Below are 16,924 nucleotides of genomic sequence, written 5' to 3'. Positions count from 1 at the left end.
GGATGAGATGGACCGAAGAATGAAGGCAAAACAGCCAACAAGTGCTCGGCTTCAATGCTGTTGGAAAAAAAAATTCAGGTGAAGTCCAGAGAAGTTCATGAATGTTTTGAGTTATTTCACGCTTTTTTTGTTCGAACCATAATTCCACATGTTCATTTATAGTTTTGATGCCTTCAATGGAAAAACTACAGTGCAAATTGAGCTTTATCAGTGCCACAAATAAGAAATTGCAATTCCAGTTTTTTTTAAATTCAGTAAAATTCTGTGGTTATTGAAACTTTTCACAGTTCACTTTTTCCCCGTTACTTCCTGAAAAGAAATATTGATTGAAAACAAATAACTGGGTCCGTGCACGGACCGAACTGTGAGGATATTTTTTTTTATTTTTTACTGAATTTGCTGAGCGTGTGGGAGCAGCGTCCTGTGCTCGGGTGCAACACGCAGGATCCTGACTCTGTCAATGCCGACCTCTTTTCCATGAATTATTTCTTATTGCGGTTCACTCCCACGGCCACGGAGCGTCTGGCGCGCGCACGAGCCTGACGTGTCGGGAGCGCGCGGCAGTCATGCCTCATCAGTCGCGCGACTAGCTGTCGGAAAATACAAGAACAATTTGCTCCTTTCTCTGAAATCACCTCTTCCTCTGGAGACGCGCCGCGGCGCGCATCGTGCGGGAGAAACGTGCGCTCTTTTCCTCTCTTTTTTCCAAGAATTCAAAACCAAACCGAATTTTTCTCTTTTTATATATAAAACAGATATTTTTCTGCACATCGCCAATGAGACAAAAGAAGACCAGAAGATAGGAGAGGAGTGGAGCTGTGGAGGTGGAGGTGCTGTTTCGGGGCTCGTCCGTCTCCATCAGGTCAGCCCTTCAACTTGATGCCGTGGACTCAGTTTGGGGATGTAAAGCCACTTTCACGCCCCTCCGTCCATTCCCCCGGAACAATGAGCCGGTAGGAGCATCTTCTGAGAGGTAAGAGAGAAAGCAGCCGGTCACAACACGAGCTCGTTCCCAGTGGATGTTCAAAACAAGCAAACAAACCAAAACACCGAAAACAAACGAAAATCTCCTGCACGGCTTCTTCCAAACAGGTGGCAGCTGGAAGCACATGAACGCAAATCTATGAATTAAACACGCAGCATTCCTGCGGATGCAGACCTGACCTATATTGAGGATTGCATTGATGCACATGGCATGATGGTAGTTATATATATGTATCTAGAATCAGCTTCATTAAGACGGAATCACAAGTATGATGATCTCGGTGCACTAAGTTAACTAAACTCTATCTAACGTAATCCTTTGTGCTGTAGCTCAGGATTTCCACCGCTGCTGATTGAGTCCACGAGTAACAGGGAACACTGCAAGTCTCCGTTTGCCCAGAAGCTATAGGCTGATTTATGGGTGAACATGTTGTGATCAAGCGTGCAAACCTGGACAATTTTATGCTCTGCATAGGATCAGGAGTGCTTTTTACTCCTCACCTTTGTCTTGATCAATGCTCCCTAATAGTCTTTTGTTTCTTAATTATTTGTTTTTAAATGAAAGTGTAGAAAGTACAGAAACGATTTTTTTTTAATTTAAAAAAGGTTTTCTTCCATAGTTTTCAGAAATAATAAAATGGAAAGGATTTTAAAATGTGACTTGTACTATAAGGTCTGTTACAGAGAAATATGTGTCAGAGGATATAAAGGTATATAAAGATGTACACCTCTCACTCACAGCTAAATACTATGAACATTCACTGACTTCAAACCCGTTTTCTAGCACAGGCAAATAACATTTATCATGATAATACCATTTTCTTCTCTTTTAAAGGAATCAATTTGAACTTCTGACTCGACTAGAAGGAAAGTATGATAATGTGACTTTCTGAGTAGTAACGTGTGATTTAAATGCTTGAAACTCTTCCCTACATGTGTTTCGTGCAGCAGCATCAACTGAATTCTTGTGCCGATGCTCATTATAGTGACACAAAATGAACAAGTGAGTGATCAGAAAATGTTCTAAATGCTGCTTTAACACAGTCCCCATCAGACGAGGGGAAGAGGGAGGAGTGGATTACATGCAGGCACAGGTCAGAGAGTGGCCATGCACGCCAGCGATCACTCCCCCCGCTCGCTCAAAGTGCTGCAGCCTTCGTGACAGTTGCTGCTACACCACAAAAGCCCACCACAGATCTCAGTGTTTCGCGGGGCATGTGTGACATTTTGTTTGTCACACGTTGGGCTCTGTCATTTTGTGACCGCGTTAGCCTGCGTTCACACTCCTCTCCGCCTTCCTCCTCGACAGCGTGGACCAGTAACGTGACACTAATGGATATGAAAGGAGGATTTATAAACTAATGATGAGCCTTTTAATTCACACAAATTAGTAATCTAATGCACGGCATTAGTCTTCCAGCCGATTCACCCTGAACTGCATGCTGCTTTTTTGCCATATGGCGTCCAGTGATCCGGCTACAAGTCATCGCTGGAGGTAGCTTAACATAAACAGGAAGAAAGCCTCAAGGGTTAGGTTTGTGATGGAAAAATTCAACTCTTTAGCCTGCAACAACCTCAGCTAAGACAAACACACAAGTTTTCTATCAGCATACCGTAATGTACCTTGTGACCTTTGAATCTTTTTACATTTTCAGTGAATGCGTGGTTCGGCCTGACATTGGCTTGCAGCAACATGTAGATGTTGTGTGACAGAAAAACTAAGAACAGGCAGTTAAAATTAAGGAACTGGATTCACGGCGCATGCATGTGTGAATATTTCAGTTTTTAATGGCATCTTATTGGTATTCAGCAATACAGCAGCTGGCTCCTGTCGTGTTTTGTTAATGCAGCGTCACGGTCCCAACGAAACACATTTCCAATACGAAATGTAGAAACTAGTGAGCACACTCAGTTTGGAAATGTCTCTCATCAGAGAGAAAGTTATATTTAAAAAAGACTTTGACATAATGAACCAAATCACAATAAAGAGGCCTTGACGCTCTTTTTTCTTTCTTTTTTTTTTTTTTTTTTTAATGAATTATGAGGAGAAGAACCCAGCAGGCTCGTTCCAGCCATGCTGCGAAAGCCAGTTCTATTTATGGCGATGGCTTCTTCCACCTTGTCAAACTATCTTGATCTAGAGAGGAAATGTGGGGAATGAGAGCATGGGAATGACACACAGCAGAGAGGAATCGGTTCATCAGAGAGCTTTGGCTCACTTACATTCAGATTTGATATTTTACACCTTTGACAACATCTTACAACCGCACCCGTTTAATAAAGAGCACATAGATCACAAGTGAAAGTATTGAGTCCAATACTCACGAATGTGGCGCATTGATCAGGCAGGTTGCCTAGCATTTACACACTTTCTGGACTGATGAGGAGTCCATGGTGAAGGACATATGGATTTTCATGAGGAATTATATTAGCAGGGATCCAGAGGTTAGGGTCGCAGAGCACCTCCGGGGCTCTCTATTTTCTGGAGCTGATAGATTTTCGCCGGTTTGGTTTGGAGACTTGGGCTGAGTGGCGGATGACGAAGGGGCTTCAGTGTGATCCGAGAGCAGGCTGCTAACTCACTCTGTCTTCCTGCTGTGCTTTAGCAAAGTGCAGTGGTTAAACAGAAGGGGCATGGGCTCACAACATGTTATTGTTGTTGCTTCAGTCCTTGAGTATGTGCTTGCATATTTTCTGTCTTTTGTCATGTGCTGTTAGCGGATATTTTACAGTGACAGCACCTAAGGAGAGTCGCTAAGAGAAGTACAGTGTAAGGAGGAGGCACCCCACTCAAGTAAACCAATAATGTCTGCACCATGGTAATGGTTGCATTCTTATGGCACTCTGAAATAGGGTGAAGCAAAATAATGATGTAACCAAAATGCTTTCAGAAAATGAATTTGAGCAGCTTCCGTTTCTCCTGGTTCGTAAAGCTTTTAAGGAGCCATTAACAGACTTCTGTTTTCCCCTCAAAAACATGTGTTGATTTGATGGTTTCCCATAAAGCAAAAATTATGTTGTTGACGTCGATAGACTGTGTTATCATTTCAAATACAAATGTGGGAAAAGGCCTTTTTCCTATTGAACATCGATCCACTTTGCCACAGGACTAAGTGAAGTTGGAGTCAGGCACAAGGCTTTTGGTGACCTTTTATGACTGTTGGGAAAAGTGCACCACAGTTAATGGAAATCTGTGGATTTGAACAACATATTACACAAAGTTTCCTCTTGTGGCGTTTTGTACGAGGGGCCAGTGATTTTGACATGTTTGTGTAAACACAATATAAACAAAGCTGCAGTGAAATACTACAGAGCAGTGACTTGAAAGGACGGTGATTCATAGACAATACTATGGAGTATTGTATGGGGAGTATTGAATGAGTGGGAAAAGGGAGCGATGTCGGACACAGCCTGGCTCTCTGTGGAGATGATGTGAAGCAGCAGACTCTGGAGACTCACAGAGAAGAGTTTTTGGGAAATACAGTTATTCTCACTGTTTTTTTTATATAGTGAAGAGTGTGTGTATAGCGCAGCATCGCTGTGTTGTTGTAGCATGATTTGAAATCACAAATCTAAGTTTGATTAAGGAAAAAAGTCTTTGTGATGTGGAGTTTAGTGTTTTGTGCAAGACTGATACAGTTGCTATGCAACTTACACAATAAGACTCGGTTTGCTTTTAGTGCATCGAAGCTCATCCCATAAAGGCATGATAAGAGCATGTTGTGCACAATTGTCTGTTTGGCTTTCATGTGAATAGAATCCTCAGGGAGTTGTGTTCTAAAGGACTTTGAATGAGGTGGTGGGCATCTATATTTAAGCTCAGCTGTTTTCCAATGTTTTGCTTTGCTTCTTTTGTAAAATATTGCAAATGTTTGTTTGCAGAACTCAGATTGAAACTAAACGTGTCTCGTGAATAGGGGGTTATAGAGTTTATGAGCATCTGTAACCTCCCAACAGGTCGAGAGTGAGGAAGTAAAGCGCCCATTAAAAATCACTAAAAATATATTTAGTGCATTTTTTTAAATTGCTTTCCCGCTCTGTTTCCAAAAACTGTGTTTGCGATTGTGTGAGTTCACCCAAAAATGACACGACCTGTAGTCTCCCTTTTGCTCCCAGGAGCTTGTCTTTATTGGAAAGATGACAAATATATTTTGTTCTTGAAGGGATCAGTCTCCTATTTTGAGTGTCGTAGTGTTTCTGCCAGGCAGTAGCTTAAAATTGGTCCATCTGCTGATTTCTCATGAAGAAAAAAAAAAGAAAAGAAAAGAAATCTCTCTAGGCTGCTCATTGATAACTAGATAATGAGCTCTCAGTGGAGATGAGTAAGATTGATAATGTTGTAGCCTGTGAGGGTCAGCCTAATCCCTCATGGGGAGAATGAGAGCTCTTCACCTGCACGGACTGGGATTCGGGCCGTGCATCATGTGAACTGGCGAAAACTGGGGGAAGAAAACCAATATTTGCTGATTTTGTCATGCTGTGTGGAGATCATATCCATTTTATATGTTCCTTTATCCAACTCAGGAGGACATAGAGCTGAGGGAGGGTGAAGGCGCAGGCCAGACAGGCCACCAGTCCATTACAGAGAAAACCCAGAGACCGCACACAAACACACATTTACACCCACGGGCAATCTGGAGTCACAGGTTCCCCGCTAACGCAGGGTTTGGACTGTGGACCAGAGAACACGGACAACAAGGCCCCCAAACCGGGAATTAAACAGGGGATACACACAAGTGAGCTTTCCACTGAATCAAGTTGTGGGTGACTTTATTTAATGTTACTTGCACTTGACCAATAGAAATTTCCCAATATAATAAAGAAGAAAGCAGATATTATTTGTTATACAAACAGTGCACAGAAAGCAACCCGAATCGGGGCTGTCCTCACTGTGAACAGACGGTGCGAACCACTACCCCACCATACACCTCGGACATCACGAAACTGCTCTCAGCTGAATATTCTTCTCGTCTTTGGTTGATTGGGAGTCGGCCTCACCTCTCTGTAACATTCATATTTCAGCCTTTCTACCCCAACTCCTTTCTTTAAGTCTGGTGTCTTCAGTTCAGGTGACGTTCCTGTCAGCTTTGTCACTTGTAATAAATAGCTGACTGAGAGTTCCTTCCACTGAGATGAGCCACATCAACCTGCAAGTCGTCTTGTGACACATTGTTCTTGCTCTGAAAAGAATCCAATAATGGCAAAACGTCAAAGTCGTCATTTTTCTGGATGAGTGAGCCGTGACGGTTTGTAGTCTGTGATTCTCTCTCATTTCAAAAAGGTGAAGCGTAAAGATTTTCTTCTTCTTCTTCTTTTCTTTTTGCTACCTTGAAGTCGTGCATTCAGATCATTAAGTTGGCTGGAAATGTCAGGTCCATGGACTGTGAGGCCAAGCTGTTTTTCATCAGAAGAATTCACAGGCAGTCTGGAAGAAAGAGCACCTGCTCCTCCTCCGGTTTGAAAGCAAACTGTGAACTTTTTTTCTCTGTAAAACTAATTGAATAATGGAGTTGGCCCAGGTACATCAGCTGGTGGCTGTAAATCGCTGTGTGACACCACTTCATACTACTTTTCATCACATTTCCTGCTTTTGTCCTCTTTTCTTTTTGAGCCTTTTTGAATTTTTTTTTTTTTTTTAGGATTTTAGGATTGAAAGGCTGCTAGTTTCACCCTTCATGCACACTGGATGCGGTCCGGCTGCAGTCCGGCTCTGGTCCGGTATACCACAGCACTGTGATTCACACCGCCTGCGGGGTCTCTGCAGTCCGCTGGAGAAGGTTGCCAGATCTGTCGTTATCCCCCGTAAACACTAGGAACCCCACTTTATTCAATGGAAAGCAGCCCAAACCGCCATCTCGGTTGAAAATGCAAGTTAAAACTGTATTTTTCATAATAAACACATCATAAACACATAATCATTTCAAAGTACAAAACCGTTCATTCTTCTAAAGCGTATAATGACTACATCACGTTGTTTGTTCTGTATTCTAGCAGAAGAAGTAAAAAAAAAAATAGAATATTAAGGCAAAAACACGACACAGATTTTATTTTGAAGTGACTTATTTTGGAACACGTATTGCGTTTCCTTCCGGCACCCGACTTGCTTCTGTCTGAATTGACGCGGTAGGGCTCCGGCGTCCGGAAAAATACCCCCGATGCACACTGGATGCGGTCTGGCTCCGGAACGGCTGCGGTCCGGACACCGCAGCTAATCCGTAGTCATTAAAATCAATGCTGTGATGCACACCGGCCGTGGTCCGGCTGAGGTCCGGCTGAGGTCCGGCTCCGGTCCGGCTGCGGTCCGGCTGCGGTCCGGCTCTGGAGCCTCTGCGGAGCTCCGGTCTCTTTCCGCAAGGAACCTATTTTTCCGAACACCGGAGCCCTACCGCGTCAATCCAGACAGAAGCAAGTCGGGTGCCGGAAGGAAACGTAATACGTGTTCCAAAATAAGTCACTTCAAAATAAAATCCATGTCGTGTTTTTGCCTTAATATTCTATTTTTTTACTTCTTCTGGTAGAATACAGAACAAACAACGTCATGTAGTCATTATACGCTTAAGAAGAATGAACGGTTTTGTACTTCATCACTGCTGAAAAGTCAAATGACTCCAAAATGGCTCATAACAGCTCTCTGACCGGAGCAGCTCTGTGTTGCCAGATTGGGAGGGTTTGTGTCAAATCAAGCATCTGTTTTGAACACATTGGACGGGTTGATGAAATGATTATGTGTTTAAGATGTGTTTTTTATCATACAAATACGGTTTTAACGTGCACTTTCATCCGAGATGGCGGTTTGGGCTGCTTTCTATTGAGTAAAATGGATTTCATATTGTCTTACGGGGAATAACGACAGATCTGGCAACCTTCTCCAGTGGACTGCAGAGACACCGCAGGCGGTGTGAATCACAGTGCTGCGGTATACCGGACCGGAGCCGGACTGCAGCCGGACCACATCCAGTGTGCATGAGGGGTTAGGATCCTTGCGGAAAGAGACCAGAGCTCCGCAGAGACTCCGCAGCCGGACCGCGGCCGGACCGCGGCCGGTGTGCATGACAGCATTGATTTTAATGACTACGGATTAGCTGCAGTGTCCGGACCGCAGCCGTTCTGGAGCCGGACCGCATCCAGTGTGCATCGGGGGTTAACGTAAAGTGAGAAAGCATCGCTGAAACTGGACACGGACCTTTCTTTATAGAGTTTGCATGTTCCCCCTGTGCATATGTGGGTTATAATTTATTCTTGAAGCAGTTAGTCTTATTTGAAAAGTATAAATTAAATAATTGTTTTATAATTTGTGAAATTATCTGCATTTAGCCAAATGAACTCAAACACATTAGGCTTTAATCTCTTTGTTTCTCGTTATGAAATGTCAATTCCCCCAGTCCTCATTGTATGACAAAAGTCTGTCTGAGTTGGTTTAACAGCTCTGGCTGACATTTTAACCTGAATAAGTTGAGATTAATTAATAGTTTTAAAGTACTTTCAGAAGATTTTATGTATATAAGAATATTTCCTTGCTGAAATGTATCTTATGTTGCTTTATTACTCTCATTAAAAAGATTTAGACGTAGACTTAGACTTAGACTTCCTTTATTGTCATTTCACAATACACAACCAGTGCACTGAGGAATGAAATGACGTTGCTTTGGCCACCTCAATTTATAACACACCGTGAAAATTATCAATAAATAGATGCTTTTTAGCACCAGAATAAATAGATAGAATAAATAGACAAGGCTATGCACAGGATACGAAAAAAGATTTGCCAAAAAGCTGCATAAATCAATCCCTCAGTCAGCACCTTTCATGTTGGTCTGAAGTGTTTCACTAATGGTGATAAACTGTTAAGAAACAGTTAGCAGAACACAAGTGTGAGCATTTATCAGACAGTAGATATGTTATTTTGTGACTTCCTATAGACTTCAACTCAATACTTCCACTCAAGTATTGCAGTAATATTTATTCATTTAACACTTTTTTTTAAATACATGCTATTAAAAGGAAACCACTGTCATTGTTTCATTGATCTTTATGTGTTGTGCTTCAGGTTTGGATACCTCGGGCTAACCAGCTGGTTCCAGTCTGTTAAATTTAAAGATTCATGTATGTCTGCTCTCTCTTTTGGCAGCAGATTGAAACATCCTGGACAGGGATGATAAAGGTCTGGTTCAAATGCTGCCATTCTTCACAGATGATCCTCCTGCTGGAGAGCTTTTTGTTGCTCTGCCTCCCACTTTAAACACTCCAAAGGTGCTGTGCTGGATTCAGGTCAGGGGACATACTTTGCCAAGGCACCGTTTTCATTCTTTTCTTCTTTGAAAGCTCTTATGTGACTGTTGGAGTGTGTTTGCCATTATTGTGATGTTTGAAACTTCCCTCACTGCCAATCCTCTTGAGACTGGAAGCCTGGTTTGGTTGGACTCTGTAAACTGGTGAAAATGCTGCATCTGTAAATGTCATCTCCCCCTAAACTGCTCTCATATCAGCACTCTCACCTCTCCGCTTTCTGGCCGGCAGTGTAGGATCCAGCTGAAACAAGCAGGGCCCCATCCGATCACGGAGCGTAAAATAAATCGTCATGCTTTTTTCATGGTTCCTGGAAGAGTTGGATTTGTAGCTTTGCTGAACTTGGGTTGCACAGACCGATTTCATGCAGTGTCCTTCACACTGTCTGAGCATCACTGTAACCACAGGCTCCACAGATCATCCTAGTGCCAAGGCAGAAGTGCTTAGCAATCTGTTTTTAAGTGCAAGGTTGTACGAACAGTGAACTGTGGTGCAGCTCCTGCACCTCCTGTTACTGGCTCTCTCCTTGCCTCCTAACTTCTGCTCCAGCTGTATTCGAGCAAAACATCGAGCAACCAGTCTCACCCTCTGGTTCAGTAGATTTATGACCTAAAGCAAGTGCATTTCACTTTTTTAAGCTTCATTTAAAAAATATACATATAAAATTAGTGAATTCATTTACAGTCTTTGTTTATCATCATGAGCAGTTTTAAAAAGCTTCAGCAGCCTCAACATGCTCGACATGATCCTTTCAGTCATTCACACTGATTGTAATAGCTGTCATCTGATGTGCTGATACTCTTTTTGGAGAAAGTTAGTGTCCAGTGCCTTGCCCAAGGACACTCTGACACCAGACACATGGGGGATCAGATTGTTATCCACCGTGTTAGAGGACAGATCCAGAGTACCAGCTTAGCTGCCCTACTTTGTGTAGCAGTCCGTGCGATGGAGGTCAAACGTTCCCATTAACAGTTTCACTTCCTCAAAATGCAAATGGTGCAGACAGAAGCCAGAATTCTGGCTTAAGCCCGTCAGGATGTGATCTGTCAGTTTTATGCATTGATTTATCTGGCGCGGTGTCAGAGCAGTGGACTGTAGATGAAGAGAGGGTACATAATCTATCACAGGGCAAACACAGGGAAAGAGAGACATCTGTAAGAAACGGACCATGATTGACCAATTGAATGGATGTTTTCTGGACTGTAGAAGGAAATCTGGGTTGAACCAGAGATTTTCTCTCTGTGAGAAAACAGCACTGACTGCTATACCTGCAGGATGCAACTTGCATCCTCAGGAAGACAAGCGGAGCAGAATTGTTTCAGTCATTAAGAGCAAATTACGAAGGTCCATGATGGAGAACTGTGATTTGATCAGTCAACACAAGAGCAATATAAGATATTTACTGATGTCTCACATAGTATAAGACGTAACTATAAATCATACCTGAGTGTTTTAATTGATCTTGAGTGGGATGCACAAAGAGTGCTTGAGCACATCCTTCTTGCCTGCCTGTTTGTGCTCCTGTGAATATATGAGGCCGAGCGCTCCTGACTTGACTTTCAAGGTAAAGCATCCGTCATCTGTAAGCATCAGCGGTGTAATATCAAACACTGAGCCCGTGCTCTGGGGAAAGCAGCCACTGGCTCCCACAGCGGAGTGTTTTCCTCCCTGACAGCTCTGCTGAAGAGTTGCCGGTCGGGCAGTAAGGCCGCATGTATCATGCCTGTCAGCAGGGATGCTCAGGAGCTGCACCGCGCCCAGCACACGCCGGCCGACACTCAGCCAGTGAGCGTGGCTTGCTGGAACACTGAACACCATCAGATTCCTGTGAACTTAATGATCTTAAGCTTATTCAGACTCACTGTCATCTGGTTTTGTCTTTGTTTTAATGAATTCACACGTCTATATGCCTGTCAAGATGTGTCTGGGTAAACATGTCGCTTCCTCTCTGAAGCTCAGCTGATCACAATTTAAGATCTGGAGTGAAAAAGTGTCTGGTCTCTTTCTTCGGCAGTCAAAAACATGACTCATATTCAAAGCTAGTCACCCAGGAGAGGCACGGTTTCCTCTGCAGCAGCAGCAGCTTTCACGCGGCTGGAGATATTTCTTTAAATGAGTTTGACAGATACTTTATTGTTGTAAATGACTGCAGTCTTGCCTGGAAATGACAACAGCATGGCAGCGTAATCTGGAGGCGACACAGCTATTTGAATTGTGGGAGGAAGCCGGTGGGCCAAACAGGTGAAGCGACACAAGATCTTCACTTCAGTCGGCTTAATCTGCATTTCAGTAGTGTTATTAATCCCCTGAACCTAACCTAACCTAACCTTCCTAATGAAGGAGTGTGTTGAATATGTTGCTCACGGAGATTCGGTTTGAGGAAGCCGCTGATGGAAGCTGTGCCTGGCTGCGGACCAGCAGCAGTCTGAAGCAAGCTTCTGTGAGTGAAAAAATAAAGACTGGCAGATACGCTCGGGCCTCGTCCAAAATCAAAGTCAGGTATAAAAAAAACTTGAAATGTGAGTGTTTTTGCTGTGAGGCACCAGCACTCTGTTCCACTGTGCTGTTAAATTAGATCTTGTTGTCTATTTTTTTTCTTTTTTAAGAATAATCCACATCGAGTGTGGTTGGGTTTGTGCAACAATTAAAACAGATCGAGCTTCTCTTGCTTGTCTTATCACACACATTATTTTTTTGGGCAAGAGTTCCTCAGCTATTTGACTTGTCAATCAATCAATCAATCAATCAATTTATTTTTGTATAGCCCAGTATCACAACAACAGTTGCCTCAGAGGGCTTCAAGATGTTACATTGGTTGGTAAAAATAAAAACAGTGAATAAGCATAATATTAATATGTCAAATTCACAGTAACAAGACAAAACGAAGCAACCACCGCCTTAGACCCTCACATCCGGCAAGAAAAAACTCCAAAAACCCAGTGGGAAAAGAAGAAATCTTGGGGAGAACCACAGTATGGAGGGATCCCTCTCCCAGGGACGGACAGCTTTGGCAACAGCTAGCATGAGACAATAAGAAGTAAAGCAGGACTATGTTGAGGACAGTCCGTTGGACGGTCCAGCACAGGAACTACGGATCCCAGAGGTAGAACTGAAGCCAGTCCGCGGGCAGGACCGACAGGAGTGTCCTCCCGGTCCGGCCGGAGCTTGTTCGTAGGCCCTCGTAATAGTGGAGTCAGCAACTGAAACTGGAGAAGACTCCCCCTCGAAGGGGGGGACAGCAGGTGAAAAGCAATGAACGGACTAAAGGGAATAACATTCAGACATTAGAGGACAGGGCTCAGTGCACCGCACTTCCCACAGCATTCTAGCTCCTAGGGCAGCTTTGTGGATAGTTTAGTATTTAAACTAGTATTCAGTTAATATAGTTTAGATAGTTTAGTTTAGTTTAATTTAGTTTGGTTTAATTTGGTTTAGTTTAATTTAGTTTAGTTTAGTGTAACGGCTTGTGTAAGGCTTCATTGTTATTTTATTTGCTGGACACATTTCTTCCTCAGTTTATGTCCAGTTTCTATTAAAACATTTCAACCCCCCCCCCACCCCCAACACACACACACACACACACACACACACACACACACACACACACCTCCTCCCTTCTAACCACAGCTTCTCAGACTGCTATAAAAATGCTACATCTATCAATACAGTCAAAGCTGAATCAATTTCTAAATCTGTTATTTTGAACATAAAACATTTATCTCGACTGATGGTATAGAAGATAATATTGACTATTTGATTGATGGTGAACTTTGCCAGGTTAAAAAAAATGAATGACGATCCGCTCTGTGAAGAGATCAATAATGTTTGCCTGTTACGAGGACACTGTGTGACATGAATCATGATTAAAATATGACAGATTTCTGATTTCCAGTCGTCTTTAATGGCGGTGCCACAGTGAATCTGCGCCTCTTCTTTAACATTCGGTGACTTGACGTAGAAGAGAAGGTCTTTACTCCCTGTTTGTAATTGTCAGTGCTGATTTCCCTGGAGCGCAGGACGGATTTGACTTGGAGGCCCAGGGGATTGTGGGTGATTGAGCTGTAGGTCCCACTGTGATGAGGAAGCGCGTCAGTCACTTGTTAAAGTGGAGCCAGCATTACGACCACTGCTCTTTCGATACGTCTCTCGTTTCCCACAACCTTTCGTCAATGCAGTTATTTACGCTCATGTAAAGCGTTGTCTCAGTAAAAATGAGAATGAATAAACTTTTGTAAGATTTCCAACAAAGACAACACTTGGCCGGACTTCAACTCAAAGTTTACTGAAAGAAGGTTTATAATTTTAGCATTTCCAAAGTCTGCCTGCTTTATATGGATATAAAGTTACAGTTCAGTTTGGTTTAGTTTTATAAGAAAATATCTCTCTGCAACAAAAAATTCTGCTTCTCGGAGGTTACTCAACGTGCGTCATTATGTCTAATATAATCTTTCTTCAATAATCAATGGCACAAAAATAACCTCAACCTCCAATAAATGAGAGAAATTAGGCTGCAGAGATTCCCAAACTGTGGGAATCACTTGGCCCTGCTGGTTCTGAAAGTAGGCCATGAGAGGTAAATTACAGTCACTTCATCATGTTCAGCTGTGTAATTCAGCTTGAACTTACTACAGAATATACACAGAAAATGCAGGTTTTTATCTGACCTCTGTTAAACACTTTGTGTGTGAGTGGGAAACAAACCTCACCGAAAACACTGAAATGTAGGTGATGCACAGCATAAGCTCAAAATAATTTTGATTGAAAGATGTTCCACTTAATTTTTTTGTGCGTTTATTAAATTGCACATTTTTGCCATTAAACCATGTCCATGAAAAACTTAAAATATTTAGTTTAAATTCATGTTATTCAGAATGTGGATATTGGGTATTACTGGACCTCAGAAGATTTCATGAATCTCAAGTGGAAAACAATGAAAATCTATCATTTTCATGGATTTCTAAAACTCCTGGATGCCACGAACAGTGATGTACATTTTGCTTTTAGTGGTCGTCTCACTGAGAGAGGCTTAAAATGTTGAAATGGAAGAGCATCAAAAAATGTCTAAAAGCTTTTTTGGAAAAATTCTTATAGTGATTTATGCACCAAATAAATGGTGCAGAAAAGGAAAAAGTTTGATGAAAGTGCTTGGAGAAACACTGGTGGCAGCAGCGTTAGCGCGTCACGCTCAGTGTCTTGGAAATGTGGAGCCGTTCATCGGAAGTAGTCATGGAAACATGATACTCCACCAATAAGTGCTGCATTTTAACCAGAGCAAATGTGAGTAATTTACATTTTGATCGACACCAAATGGTCTACAATAACAGATGTGAAAGACATGGTTTTTTTTTTTTTTATTTTTTTTTTTTATGAGCAGACGATAAACATAAAAATAATGATCCTGATTCCTGACTGGTGTTTTGTCTCACCAAAGGCCAATATCATCAACTGAAAATGGTTAGAAACAAACTAAAATTAGCTTCCTGTTCATCTTTATTCCCATTCTGCTCATGTGAGAATCACATTACCTTTGGAGGTTTACGCTGCCGGTGTTATCGTTCTGAAATCAGTCTGTCCCTGAAGTCGTGAGACACATTTTCCTTGCCTTGTCTTAGTCTTTGTCCTTCTATTGTCTCACAGCCACCTTCCATAGCCTATAAATCTTCCACTCGTGTTTCACAAACTATAACCTGAAGCCAGCGTGTTTACACTGTGCAGAGCCAAATAGAAAAACAGAAATTAAAAATTCCGAGTGCAGTCCAGTGTTTGCAGAGTTGTAATTGATGTTACTTTCCACAAGCAGAGTTTGTTTGATCGGTGCTAATTTGTGTTGAAGGACTTGTTTGCTTCAGTTTATCTCTGTTTCAGTGGTCGGCCATTTAGTCAAACATGCAGGAGAACATAGCAAATTTGATCGTCAAACAAAACTGAAGAACATTAAGATTAAAAATCTAGAATTTGCATGTGTTTGTAATCGATACAATTCTGCTGTCTCACCTTACTGCACTGAACATTGACACTGACTGTATCTTCACTGTAAGGGGAATATGAAGAAGTTAGCGTGGTAGATGGGTAAACACAACTGTCTGATGGGAAAACCCTTCAATAATTCAATCTGAATTTCAGTACAATATTTATAGGACAGCTACATTTGATCTGCGGTTCAGAGGAAGTAAATCCCTGACTTGGCCAGTTGACCTTGTGTTATCTGGATATATCTTCCCTGTTATCGGCTTTACTGTAAACATCCACTGCAACCCAGCTGTTCCCAGAGGTTAAAGCTGCATTTGCTTGTAAACATCCTGGAATGACCCTGAAGGACCTCATCCTACAATCTCCCGTATTTATTGAAAGCTGGCATCGTTCCTCTTGGGCCTCGTGAGTCGCCCACGCAGAAAACATTCGCGTTCATTTTGTACTTGAAAAAGACCTGATAGATAGATAGATAGATAGATAGATAGATAGACTTGCGTGCTTCATTGTCTCTTCAAGCAGTCCAGTAACATCCGCGTCACTCTCTCTTCGTTTTAAAGCATTTTAATGAGGCTCTAGTTTTTGTTTGGTATTTTGGGAGTTTTTCCACCTCCCCCTCGTCTTTTAAAAATTCCCCCGACTGTCTCCCGTCCACTGAGAGCTGCAGCGTTCATTCCTGAAGGTTTTGTCAGATGTTAAAGTTGAAATATGGCGAAGGCTATTTCCTGTTGACAAATTCAGTGATTTTGCAGGTTTAAATGATGGAAAAGCTGCCTTGCTAAAACCTTATGACTCTGGGAATTCCTGAAAAGATTCATATGTCATTAAAAAAAAAAAAAAAAAAAAAAAAAAAAAAAAAAAAAACAACTTCCCAACCACACAGATGATTATGTGCACGTGCCCGACGAGATGAACAATGACAACACTGGCGGCCTCCAGAGTGTCATGACTCCCAGTCCTTATTCTCCTGGGACTTGATATTTTTATATAGTCGCGTAACAACCAGCTTGGTCGTCTGTCCGTATGAAAGTCCCTGCTCCTGCCATGGTTCATGTTTACAGTGTATTTATTGGGTCTTGGTTAGAAACGACAGCGTATTGTGTGGCATTAGAAATCACCATGTTAGACACATAAACAAGTGAAGCAGTGACTCTTTAGGTTGTAAACAGGACAGATTTTTTTCTCATCAGGGTATTTTCACTTGTAGAAAATGAAAATTGAGGTACAAGCAGTAATCATAATAATCCTGTTGGTCTCTCCATTTATTAAGTGTCCTGTTAAGTTAAGGTAGTAAGTAAACGCGGTACCTGTGTTCATTTCAGTGGTGTGTGTTTGATCCACAGCCGTAAAAAGACGAGTGAATTTTTACTTAGAAAAGCTTTTTTCTGTTTTTTTTTTTCCAGAGCAGAAATCCCAGGGTGCATGCTCGTTGAAATGAAAGAGTGTTAGAGAGGATAGGGAGGAAGGGGACAGGTACTGCTATACTGTCACTCGCCATCTGTGATTCAGAGGTTGGGCGACAGGTGAAAAGATGTTTTATCAAATCGGAGCACAGGTTGTGACGGAGCCGGTGATTTTCTCTGAGTTCAGCCTAACAAACAGCAGCACAGACTGGTTGAGGCACACACTAACACACACACTGAATCTGCCACAGTTGAAAATGTTCCTGACTGTCATCACATGT

At 42.2% G+C, this 16,924-nt stretch overlaps 1 protein-coding gene across 3 annotated transcripts in view; it reads left to right on the top strand.

The window, feature by feature from the left end:
• The first annotated feature begins 524 nt into the window (after window positions 1-524).
• The window catches only part of gpr153 (G protein-coupled receptor 153), a 40,120-nt gene continuing 23,720 nt past the window's right edge, over window positions 525-16,924 (top strand). For 2 of the 3 annotated variants that reach the window (XM_030118601.1, XM_030118600.1), the window contains exon 1: window positions 525-973. The gene's annotated coding sequence lies outside the window, so the exon portion shown is untranslated. The remainder of the gene's footprint in view (window positions 974-16,924) is intronic. The other variant, XM_030118599.1, reaches the window with a different exon arrangement.

Source organism: Salarias fasciatus, chromosome 20 (assembly GCF_902148845.1).
Source record: "Salarias fasciatus chromosome 20, fSalaFa1.1, whole genome shotgun sequence".
Classification (NCBI taxonomy): Eukaryota; Metazoa; Chordata; class Actinopteri; order Blenniiformes; family Blenniidae; genus Salarias; species Salarias fasciatus.
The sequence above is the reverse complement of the archived record's forward strand: the minus strand, read 5'-3'. Positions and strand labels throughout refer to the sequence as shown.